This window comes from Triticum aestivum, chromosome 7A (genome assembly GCF_018294505.1).
Source record: "Triticum aestivum cultivar Chinese Spring chromosome 7A, IWGSC CS RefSeq v2.1, whole genome shotgun sequence".
NCBI classification, from domain to species: domain Eukaryota; kingdom Viridiplantae; phylum Streptophyta; class Magnoliopsida; order Poales; family Poaceae; genus Triticum; species Triticum aestivum.
In genome coordinates this window covers 101,265,890-101,276,318 of record NC_057812.1, presented here as the reverse complement: position 1 = coordinate 101,276,318, position 10,429 = coordinate 101,265,890, and the positions used below count along the sequence as shown (strand labels likewise).

Below are 10,429 nucleotides of genomic sequence, written 5' to 3'. Positions count from 1 at the left end.
ATGTTCCCGTGACGGCCGCTGGTGTCCCCGCCGCTGCCACGGGCCCTCGCCGCAGAGGTGCCCGTCTCCGTGCGGCGGCTGCGCGTGGTGCGGTGCATGGCCAAGGAGCGACGGGTGCGAATGGTGGCGAAGCAGATCCAACGGGAGCTGGCGGACATGCTGACCCGCGACCCCGTCATGCAGCGCGCCGTCCTCCCCGAGGCCGCCCTCGGCGCCTACCGCTACCTCTCCTCCCCCACCACCATCGCCGACATCGAGCTCTCCAACGACCTCCAGGTCACGCCCGGACTCTCCCTCGAAACGATGCGGCTGCGCTGCAATCTGGGATGCTGAGTTCCTTGTCTCTGCTCCGGTTTGTGTATGCAGGTGTGCAAGGTGTATGTGTCTGTGTTCGGGGAAGAAGGTGGCCCTGGCCGGGCTCAAGGACAAGACCAAGTACCTCCAGGTCACGCCCGAGCTCTCCAACGACCTCCAGGTCACGTCTGCTTACTTCCCATTTTGTTTATAGATCATTATGCTAGTTTCTGTCTTGTTTAATTGGTTAATTGTTCGTGCTTGAAGTTAATTAGCTAGAGTAGTTGGTTAGTTACACACTGGTTGGTGCATGCTAGCTCAAGTGTATACATGCATGGATGTATGTGTTTTGTAGTTGAAGGAGTTCATTCTGTGCAGCCGGAGGCGTACAAGTTCAAGATCGGTGACCGGGTTTTTCGGAGGCCCGGAGACCCACCCCTGGACCAAGTTATCGAGATGCTACAGAAGCACAAGGATAAGTCTCAAGATGAAATCTAGCTAGCCGGCTACAGTATGCCTCATGCTCTCGTTGATTTATTTCTTTTGCGCTCTTTTGCAGTTCTATATTGATGACTGAGCGATCTGGTAGCAGCTAGCTAACTGCCTCTAGATTGTAACCCTGTTATGGGATGTGTGGTTGCGCATGCGTTCTGCATTGTCAAATGTGTTCTCTGTTGTCACACATCATATGCAATGTTGTTCATAGTTTTTATATTTGTTGTCATGCGATGCGGTCACTGAATTGCTCAAATTTGCTGGCCAAGTACTATGTAGTGTTGTTCTATGCTAGGCTACCAGGCTAGGTAACTTCTGTATCAAAATCATGGATTCTAATCTTTACTATTATCTGCCATGGATCAACAATGATGCATCACAGGTAGTAGTAGTAGAGTCGGACTTGGTGCTGCATTGCCCAGTTATTAGCTCCTCGATCTGTTCCTCACAGCATGGGGTCAGCACTTTACCTCAACTTGTTTGCATTTTCTCTCACACACTAGACTTGCTCATCCATAACACAATGGCAGTGCGTGAGTGAGTCCTGTAGGTATGTATGTTTTTGGGCTGGTTGTAGATGGCTTTGTATGTTATGGTAGTGTGCTTGCTCTCCCTGCTCTGCTTTCGCTTGTAGAAAAGAAGAGCAGAGCAGGGCAAGTAAAACACACTAGCAACTCTCTAATTAGAACACCAGATGCTGTGCAACTCCCTACTAGTAGATACCAACCACATGTATCTACAGATTTACTACTAAATCCAATTACAGTACTACCCGATGTTGTGTGATTCCTTCCATTCTATGATTGATAAAGGAAGTACTTCATTAGTAACGAGACATGCTAATCTGGTGCTGAAATTTATAAGCAACTAAATTGTGCAGAATTAAGTTTCACATTCAAATCGATGGTATGTCATGTGTGCACCATGGACAGAAATTTCAGAGCCAACAGAAAGAAATTCTACTCTTTACTGCAGAACAGTATACAACATTACTTTGTTGGTTGCCTGCTAATTGTGTGCAAACTGCTTATCAATAGCTTATCAAGCACTGCCTGACTGGCTCGCATCGCTCTGCTGTCGTAGTTGTGCCGTCAGTGCTCTTTCCTCTCTGTCTGTCTACGACAGCAGGATTCATGCACCAAACCAAGAACCTGAATCTTTTGTTAGGCTGCTAGTAAACTAGGTTGTACTCCTTCCAATTGCAAGTTGGATAGAACCTGCAATTAAGTGCACAGACATACATGGATTCTGGTTCAATTCGTATGTATGTCTGTATGTGCATGCTTACGACTTTGACTAAAACTAGTTAATTCATTGTTCTACCTTGAAGGTGACCAGTCCCTAGCTGCGTGCTTTGGTCGGTCATGCTAATTTCAGTTCCTATGATTTTTAATCTCCGTTTTCTATTTTCCCCAGCTACCAAGACTCTGAGTTTGTGGTGATGGCAGCTGACACGAAGCCGATCGAAATCTTCCCCCACCCCCTGTTGCTCCCTAATGATAACAAGGTAGAAATTCTGTCCGTATGCTGCATCATATATAGTATTGCTAATTAGTTTGTATGCCGTTGCTTGCGTGATATGGTTAGACCGACGACTGTCAAGCTCATAATTCTATATGATGTGTCAAAGGTTAACAGAATATATGATATGACTTGTGTGCTGACCTCTAGTATCTTGCTTATCTGTAGTGTGTTTGTTGTACGCTTGCCTTTCTTTGGCCTGCTATTCTTATTTATCAAATGAAAGGACATTCTGTTTGGCAGTGGGCGGTTTTGCTCAAAAATAAGTAAATAAATTGTATGTGCATGCTGAAATGTTAGATGTCTGTTGGTTGCTGTATATGGGCAAGATGAATTGAATCTTGATGTGTACTTGTCAATTCTAGCTTATATTGGTGTCTTGCGATCCTAAAAAATTATTGAATCCTGCTGTGTACTTGTCAATCCTGCTGTGTGTTCATATTGCGTCTCTGTTTTCTTGTATGAACGAGTTATCTCATTTTAACTAGCTGGAGAACAAAAAGCATGGTACTAGCTCAATTTTTGTTATCATTCTAAATAAGTTTCCTTTTCTTGAATGGTCTGTTCTGATTCTTCACCTTTTTACTGATTCTTCCCTGCTGATTCATGTAACAGGGTGACCGAGGAAGGCATGTTGTCTGTTTTCTTGAAGGTCGTTGTTTGTTCCCAACCCTAACTACAGTTGTCCAGCTAGTTCGGCATGTTGTTCATATCACTATTGTAGTCCAACGAGTTTGGCATGTTGTGAGTTTGTGATTGCTTGTAAAGCTTGTAAAGTATTGTATTACACTTGTAGTCATTACTGTGATTGCCACTGTATTACACTTGTAAGGATCTGGTTGCTCTTATTTCAAGTATTATGTGTGCTTTTTGTCCACCCATTTAAATACTGGTTCGAATATGAAGAATATGAGCCTGGTAGATGGGACCCACTTACCAGAACATGACAAATGGGACCCAGTTACCAGAACCTGACAACCGGGACCCATCTGACTAGTGGACCCTTCTTTTGGAAAAAAAAGAAAAACTAAATTCGTTTAGACAAAAAGGCCACAACCCAACAATAAAAAAAGTTGCAATGTTGGGCTTGGCCCCGATCAAAAATTGATAGAAAAAATATATAAAAAGGCTGAATTGTTGGGCTAGGCCCATGTAGAAAACCGAATTGGATCGGGCTGAATCTTGTGCCACATCAGCTTGCCACGCTGGATGCCTACGTGGCCTGGGGAGGTTGCTAGTGACCAAAACGCCACAGTAGACGTATTTTGGTCATAAACGTCTTCGACCATTCCAGAAGAAAGGTCGCTATAGTCAGTTTATGACCGTCAGCTTTTGACCTTCTGTTTTTGGTCACAAAAAGGTCGCAAATGAAAAACCATGACCTTTCAGTGACCAATAGTGGTGGTCACAAGTTGACATATTTCTTGTAGTGCCAGAGGTTGAAGAAGCACTACGGCCGTTGGATGGACATCGTACGGTCACTGGAGCTAGAATCGTTCATATTGACTAAGTTGACAAAGCCATCCATCCCCGTCAACTTAGTTGGCCCACAAGTCAGTCTCCCACTATTGTGAGTCCCAGCTACCAGGGGGTATTCATTTTTTGTGCGTAATAAGGAGGCACTTCCTTGCGTGCGAAGATATAGCTGGTGGGTCCAACCTGTCAGCGGTGGGAACGTTTTGTTTTGCGAAATACAGAGGTCCTTCCGGTGGGTCCCAGCTGTCAGGTGGAGGAATCATTATTTTGCACGTAATAAGGAGGCATTTCCTTGCGTGCGGCCGTGGACCCAGCTATCAGCCTCTCCACACACCGTTTACTTCCGATTGTGTCGTTCGTTGACCACTCTGCGCCGAGCGCATCCAAGGTGGTGGACGACGGCGAGGCCCCGGACAACAACGAGCCGGAGATGGTAAGACGCGAGAGTAGAGTCGCAGACAGAGAGATGTATGAGGGTTAACTGGTTCTGGTGTGATGTGGTTCGGCAGTCGGTGGAGAAGAACAGGAGGTGTGGAGGGGTGGAGGGATGGCCTGGCGAACAGTGGAGTAGCGCTTCACAGCGAAGCTTGCTAAGAAGAGCTGCTAGCAGCAGGAGGTGGGAGTAGATGGTCCTGGCGACGCTGGAGGAAGAAGACGAGAGATTGAAGATGAATGCCGGTCATTGGATGTAGATCCAATGGCTAACGATGTCAGAATCATTTGTTGACTAAGTTGACAATGATTTGCATTGGCTTCCACCTATTGGTCCACATTTCAGCCTAAAAAATGTGACACGTATTCAACCCATTTTTTCAGAATTTACAGTCTTTTTTTGCGGGGTAGAATTTACAGACAATTTGATCTTTTTTTTGAATTATAGTTCATTAGCTGGGCTGGGTGAACTAATAATGTAGCGTCCATGCGGCCCATTTATGTTTTTCCTAAAAAATTATAGGCCATTTGCACTTTCTCAAAATACACGATTTTGCTGGACTGATTCTAATTATAATGTTGGGGTGGGCGCAGCAATGTTATCAAAAAATAAACAGGGGCTGAGCATTTTGTTATATATATATATATATTTAAATAATAAGTGATTTATTATTACATTGGTCCTTAAATCTTACCAAGCTTTTGTACACAATCACCGGGATTTTCATTGCCAAAAAGATCCAGGATTTTATTGTTAAGAAATTATTTTTATAAGTTAATAAGTTGTGGGATATTGTTTTCTTACATATGTAAGTATCTGTTAAATATATGATGACAATAATAATAATATATAATAACATATAAAATAATTTAAATATATATAATATAGTTAGAAGGGAAACATAAGTTGGACCAGGCGTTCCTATTCTTATATAAAAAATAGAACAGACCTCTGCGTTTTCTTCAAAAAAAACATAAATTGGGTTGCCGACGTTTTAGGAAAAATAAAACCTCGGATGGGAGGTCCATAAGCCGGTCGATACATGACGGCCCTCAAGAAAATACAAACAGGCCTACGGACCTCCCATCCGAGGCCGTGGGCTGTGCATGTTAAAAAAGAAAGCCTAGACGGGGCAGCCCAAAATCCAGCTGATACTTGCTACCCCAGTGATAATAAATGATACCTGCCAGCTCTCCGCTTTATTGTGAATTTATCTCCTATAGTAACTACGTTGAAGCACCTAAAAAATGTAACTATGTTGACAAACCCGTGGGCCCCAACGTCAGTATAGCATTAGGAGGAAGTATTTTTTCGATGATGCACTTGCTTGCGTACGGCCATAGACCTGGTGGGTCCCGACTATCCGCCTCTCCACGTACAGTCCTCTCCAGATTCCTCTCGTTTGTTTAGCATGTTCACAATGGCAGACAACGGCGTCGCGGCGAGCGCACAAAGGCGCAGGAGGAGATCCGACCACCTGAGGAAGTGCCTTATTACTAATGAAACAACTGAACTAGCCTAGTGCCGAGTGACACTACCCGACAGCTGTTCCGCCCGGGTTCGATTCCACCTGTGCAGAGAAAATATCTCCAAATTTTTTGTCTCTGCCTTTATTGACATGTGGATCCCAATTTTCATCTACTCACACCACGTCCAACACTTGCCAAAACTTCGTCCCTCGTTTTCTTTGTTTTTCACACACTCGACATTGTGTGGGCATTTTGAAAACAACATATCTTTTTGACTGTGCATCATATGAAGATGTGCTATGCATGAATGTTGATCAGCATGATGTTAACTGGCTGGTAGTTCCAGTTTCGACCATGAATAAAACTTCCAACATGATGTTAACACTGTTTGAAAAGGCCGTGTTAATATAAATGCTCTGCCTTTGAAAGTTGCAGTTTCTTATCTGAAACTGAACTTGGAGTTTCTTATCTAAAACTGAAACTGAAACTTGCAGTTTCTTCTGTGAGAATTACATTGTCTGCACTTTTATACTCCTATGAAACTACATTTTTTAAGTGCTAAAAATAGATCCCTAGAATTCATAAAATACTTCATATGTTCAATATTGCAAATCTGAAATTGAAAAGGCATTCATATCTGAAAGCACTCTCAAAATACACAACACAAAACACAATTCACAACCTACAAATATGAACAACCCTAAGCTCCTCCAGACAATTCACAACCTGCCCGACTATTGGGCTGGGAGGGGGCAGTCCCTCCTATTCCTCGGCGGCAGACATCCGCCCCGTGAGACGATGTGAACGGTGAGGGAGAGAATGGCGGGGAAGCGTCGTCGGGCCAACTAGTTTTCTCCTCTTGCAGTTGGGTTCGATCGACGAAGACTCCACCGGCTCGCTCTGGCACGACACCCTCACAAACGGCACCCTGTAGATGCCCGATCCTTCAATCTCTGGTGGATGCTCCATCTGGGATTGATACTCCCACCACCGCTCCCTCATGATACGTCTCCAACGTATCTATAATTTTTTATTGCTTCATGCTATATTATCTTCTGTTTTGGACATTATTGGGCTTTATTATCCACTTTTATATTATTTTTGGGACTAACCTACTAACCGGAGGCCCAGCCAAGAATTGTTGTTTTTTGCCTATTTTAGGGTTTCGAAGAAAAGGAATATCAAACGGAGTCCAAACAGAATGAATGTGACGACCCGACCTCAGACGGTCAAGCCTCTGTGTATCTGTGCCATCCCTGGATCGGTATGCTGGCACACACAGTACATCAGTGTATATATCAAAGTGCAATCACATGTATAAATAACGTAAAACTGATATATACCTCATAAGTCTCAACGGAAACAAACAATCGGGTGTGGAGTCCCATCAACGCCATCGGCGGGTTGAGTGTAGACCGTAACCCTATGACGTAACTCTTACCTGTCGGAACAAACATATCTGCAACATGAGACGTTGCATCTGTGTAGGTCAGTACATTGAATGTACCGGCAAGATCACCATAAGAGAAAACAGATGATAAACTATACTATATGCAGTATGGCTTTGTGGCTCTGTATCTGTGTTTTGTTTGCGTAAAAGCTGGTTTTATTTCCCCTACATCAAAGGAATTAACCGGAGTCTGTACTATGGAGTTTTCTATCCTGACATGGTTCCGCCAACCGATGTCTCATAGCCCAAATCATCATAAGTTGCCCACAATTAAGTTATCAGTCCGGTGTTGAGAGTTCCAAGATAGATCCAAGTCCAGAGGCTCAAATTGTCCGTAACCGGGGACACGGCTAATTGATTAGGTTTTAACCCTCTGCAGAGGTTTGTACACTTTACCCGCAAGATTCGATCCCTCTCTTTACATTCTCGCACTTCAGGGTGTTTGAGAACAAGATGACCGAAACATGGTCTTCCGAAGAGTTCCTCTGACCACTATCCGGTGCTCATCCAATCCTACCGTAGTTCTACATCTGCTAGCACCGTCCCAGCCAGAGTCACAACTAAGGTCAACCAAGCCAGAGCCCATAGTGACTTGCGGTTGCACAGGTAAGCTTCCGGGCATGAAGTATTCTTCCGTCTCTTTGAGTCTGGGTGAAGCATTCCGCAAGATGTCATGGCGCTTCTCCATGCATCCCGGCCAACCACTGGTTTCTCCAGGGTACCCGTCAACCATCCTTCACCCAGTAGTGTGTATTGAATTCTTGTCTCGAGTCTCGAAATCTTGAGGAGTCCTGAAGATACAGTCCTTGCAGATGCCATCATGAAGTTGTTGTCTTTGACGTAAAGTCCTTCATTCTCACCCCACTCCCGAGCACTCATACCAAACCCCGTCTACTACAGCGTAGCATTAAAACTATATACGTCCCGGGCTTGGTAACAGGGAGGTGGGTTCCTACCTCATGCATTATACTCAACTACAAGAATCAATATCACTACTGGAGAAGTTGTTGCAAGGATGACACTAAATGCAATAAAAATGTAGGTACGAAAAACATGGTCAAAGTGAACTTGCCTGGTAGGTTGATGAAGAATACAACGCTCTCGAAACTAACTTGATAGGACTATTCGTAACTCTCCGATGAAATCTATAATAACAAACATGACATTCACATAAGCAAGCATTCTAGCAAGCAAATCTAACAATCAAAAGAAAACCCAATAAGAAAACCCAACACAAAACAAATAGCACATCGAAAGAACTAACAGGGGAAAACTATAAAGAACCTACTAGGAAAACCTTTTGCCTTAACTACAAAAATAGTTTTGTCCTAAGCAAAACTTAACAAAGAAAAAACTAAACTAATAAATTAACTAAAAATAAAAAGTAAAACAACTAAGTTAATAGAAAGTATTTTTCATAAAACTTTATTTGCAAAAAGAAACAAATAAAAAGCTTTTATAAAACTCTAACTATGACCTATACAAGTTTCCATACAAAACTAACAAAATAAAATTTTTAAAATAAGAATAAAATTGTCTACAGTTAAATAACAGAAACAAAACTAAATTTGTCAAAAGTGACAAAAAGAAATAATTTAAAAACAATTAAAACTATAAAGAAAAGGTTCTGTTTTGCTAAAAAAAACTTAATTTAAAATAAACTAAAATAAATCACTATATGACTCTGGATAGACAAAACAATAACAAAACAGTAGCAAAAAGAATCAATCAAAAAATATTTAACAAAACTCAAGATACGGCCAAAATAGTGATTTGAACAAATTTCATCAAAACTCAAATTTACACTACTCAATTTGGAATCCAAAGGTACAAACAGAAACTTCAACAAATTTTGAATCTAATGCAAAAAGAATCACTCAATTTGGATCTAAAACATAAAAGTTATAAGCAATATAAAATCAGAACTATTCTGATTTTAAAACAGAAACGGAAATAACAAAAAAAAACTAACGGGCGCTACCGGGCCGAATTGGGTGCGATCTGGAACTAAACAGCGTGCATGCATTTAATAGGCTAATATAGGTCTACGGCTAAACAGAGTAAACCGATCGGCTAAACCGACTAAACCTGAATCAATCTAAACCGAATAAAACCGGAACTAAAACGATCTAACAAAATAAACCAAAATGTTCGATCTAATCTAATCTAATGCATTGACTACAGATCCGACGGCTGAGGGTGTTCCTGGTGCTTATAGTGAGGGCAGGGGAGCTCCGGCGTGGTCGGCAGCTTCCGGCATTGATGGTGTGGCGGCTCCGGTGATCTTCGGCGTCAGTGGGGTGGCCAGGGAGATGAAGCAGACGACGACGAGTCCAACGGTGGTCGTGGCGCCGGTGGAGGTGGTCGGAGACGATCGGCGGTGAGGTCGGGGCAGCGGTGGCGTTCGGGTGGTCGACGTTGGTGGTGTTCCGGTGGGTTTTGGGCGAGGGCGAGGGCACGGGGAGGTACGGGCAAGCGAGGGAGTTTCGGTGATGGGTTCGAACGGCGATGAGGTCGTCGTAGTGGAGAGCTAGGGCGATAATGGTGCGCGGCGGCGCTCGGATTCCGGCGAGGGATTGCAGGCGATGGAGAGGGGTTTGGGGCGGCTTCAGGGAGGAAACGGACGAGGAGTAGGGGTATATATAGGGGGAGGGGTTCCTTGGTGGAGGGGGCGAATCGGGGGAGGATCCCGCGATCTCCGGGATACGGCGGCGGCGGCGCGATCTTGCTGCGGCGGTTGCGCGCGGAGGAGGAAGAAGACGGCGGGGTCCACCGGTCAACGAGAGAGAGAGAGGGAAGAGTTCGATCGGGCCACCGGCCGCGAGGGGATTCGGGTGAGAGCACGGCTGGGCTGCGGCTGTGGCTCGCTGTTGGGCCGCGCCGGGTGGCTGGCTGGGCCGGTTGGTTGGGCCGGTTGGCCTGGCCAGCTCCGGGGTTCTTTTCCTTTTTTTTTGAAATAAGGCAGAGGAAAAAAACTAAAATAAGATAAATCTATAATATGTTTATATAGTACATATATATATCAAAAAAATCAGAAAAATAAACCCTACAACGTGAACATTTTTCCACAGGCAAAGATCCAAACTAGAAGAAAACATTTTTTTTATAAATTCCAAATAAACTCCAATTTGAATTCAAAAACTTTTGGCATTAATTTCTCCTTACTTTTTTTGGAGTGTCACGTTAGCTCCTCTCATACTTTTAAACAAGTATTTGTCAGGGGTATAAGAAATAAATTTCGAATGCCAAGTTGAATCCAAATTCAAATAAAATTCAAATGCCTCTGAAATT

General features: G+C 43.6%; 1 pseudogene; it reads left to right on the top strand.

Annotated features, from left to right (window-relative positions):
- Positions 1-9,522, top strand: LOC123153116 (uncharacterized; annotated as a pseudogene).
- The last annotated feature ends 907 nt before the right edge of the window (positions 9,523-10,429 follow it).